Consider the following 2,389-nt stretch of genomic DNA (forward strand, 5'->3'; position numbering starts at 1 on the left):
AACAACAAAAAACACATGATTTCTTGCAATTCCTTGAGTTAGGTGGGTGGCTCCGCAATGTTATCCTGGGCTCTCTCATGCAGATTCATTCAGCTAGACGGTCTGTTGGGAGCTCAGCTTGACTGAGACATTTGTGATGGCTGCTTTCCTTTCCATGTGGTCTTTGATCTTCTGGAAGTCTAGAATGGTGGCAGCAATACTCCTTGAGGACAAGCCCCACTGTGTACATGATTTTCTCATTCTCCTAAGCAAGTCACATAACCAAGAACATGTGGGAGGGCAACACCAATGATGTGAATGCTGAGAAACGTGATTCATTGGAGCCAATTAACCTAACAATGTGCCACCGAATATGTCATCTTTTAACAAATTAATATCAAAATTCTGGGATATAGAAATCTTATAATAGATGATACAAAATTGAATTTAAATTTTCTCAAAAACTAGGTACTGTTTCTTGATATTACTTACTTCTACAAGGAAATATTTTTTGGTGTCAAATTCAATATATTTCCTGTCATAAAGTTTGACAAATCTGGTTTAAGATACTAATCCTTGTTTAACATATACTATTTCCAATAGAATACCTTAAAATGGCAAACACACTTCAATTTACTTTTTAGAATGTTTCTTTCTGCTTCCAAATTTCCTCCTCTAATGTTGGTACTTAGAAGCTCTATTAAGAGTATCTAACATACCACTCAGGTGATCGGTGCGTTTCGACTTTGTGCCCTGAATTATGTAAGAAGGAGGACAGTTCTTGTATAAATTCTCTTAATATATTTAACCCTCCTTTTCCTCTTCTGTAGAATGAGGATGATAAGAGTCTCTATCTATCTCTTGGGGTTACTGTTAAAGTTAATGCTTGTAAATGTTTAGCATAGTGCATAGTTCAGAGTACATGCTCATTAAATGGAAATTATATTAAGAGTTAGCAGAAAGAGTCATCGCGTCTGGCCTAGTCCAGAGAGCAGCAGGCCTCTAGCCGAAGAGCCATGGCCACAGTCCAAGGCCAGGACCCGGGTTGGGGACTTCAAGGGAATGCGGTGGTGGAGGTGACAACAGTAAAGGCAGGAGCCCCACGGGGTCCTAAGATTGGGGAACTGCCTCTCGCATCACAAAGCCAGTAAGGACAGAATAGCTTATGGTGCTGGTCCCTGCCCACCGTTTCAGAGACTCTGAGAGGAAACCAGAGTACCCATAGCTGGAGATGCCTGTCCAGCCTCCCTACCCTGGTCCTGTGAGAACCATGTGGCTTATCCACGATAGCTGTGGCATCGCCTGTGCCATCATCACCTGGTTTCTGATCCTCTATGTGGAGTCTGTGGTCCTCTTTTTCACGCTGATTCCATCCTGAGACTATGCATACAGCACCATCAATGGAATTGTGTTAAACCTGCTGACTTTCTTGGCCCTGGACTCCCACTGCCAGGCCATGCTGACAGACACCGGAGCAGTGCCCAAATGAAATGCCACTAAATAATTCATCCAGAGTTTACACATGAAGCCCAGGTATGTGGTATACTCGTGTCCCAGTGCTGCAGCATCAAGTCTGACCGAGCCTGCCGCTGCAGTGTTTGTAAGGGGCGCATTCGCAGGGTGGACCCCCACTGTCTCTGGGTCGATATCTGCGTCGAAGAGAACAACCAGAAGTGCTTTGTCCTGTTTATCATGTGCACAGCTCTCATTTCCTTGCCTGCCCTCATCGTGGTGGATTCCACTTCCTCGATTGCTGTGAAGAAGATTGCTCAAATCTCCCGAAGCCTGTGAACTGAACAGGGAAGGAATGGCAGATGACTGTATCTCTCCTCATGAAAAAATGCAGCCCTTTTAAGTCAGTTTGGTAGAGTGTAGCCCTTCTTTCCACCCACCACGGTGGTCTTCCTCATCCCACTGTGCTTTGAGGGGCTACTTTTCTTCGTTTTCACATCAGTGATGTTTGGGACCCAGGTGCACTCCATATGCATGGAGGAAACAGCTGTAGGACAATTGAAAAAGGAAGAGAGAAGATGGGCTAAGAAACCAAAATGGATGAACGTGACATTTATCATGAACAGACATCGGTCTGGCATGACTGTTTTTGGCCACCCCTTCTCTCTAGGCAGATGGAGACTTTTTGCCATGCCAGATCAAGGGAAGGCAGGCCCATACCAGCGTGCAGTCTGAAGGACTCAAATCAGCATGGCCACTTATACGCAAGCCACACCACAGCACTGCTGTCCCATCTGTTTCCATGAATGTTTAAATCGAAAAAGCAAAAAACAACTACTCTTAAACGTCTTTTTTAATGTCTCAAGTAAAATGGCAGGCACATCATTGCAGAGGAAAAATATAAGTCCCCATATTTTATTTTTTAAATATCATCCTTTTGAAGTTTTGGGTGACAAAA

General features: G+C 44.0%; 1 pseudogene; it reads left to right on the plus strand.

Annotated features, from left to right (window-relative positions):
- The first annotated feature begins 1,144 nt into the window (after nt 1–1,144).
- LOC129493014 (palmitoyltransferase ZDHHC3-like) lies at nt 1,145–2,166 on the plus strand (annotated as a pseudogene).
- The last annotated feature ends 223 nt before the right edge of the window (nt 2,167–2,389 follow it).

This window comes from Symphalangus syndactylus, chromosome 11 (genome assembly GCF_028878055.3).
Source record: "Symphalangus syndactylus isolate Jambi chromosome 11, NHGRI_mSymSyn1-v2.1_pri, whole genome shotgun sequence".
Classification (NCBI taxonomy): Eukaryota; Metazoa; Chordata; class Mammalia; order Primates; family Hylobatidae; genus Symphalangus; species Symphalangus syndactylus.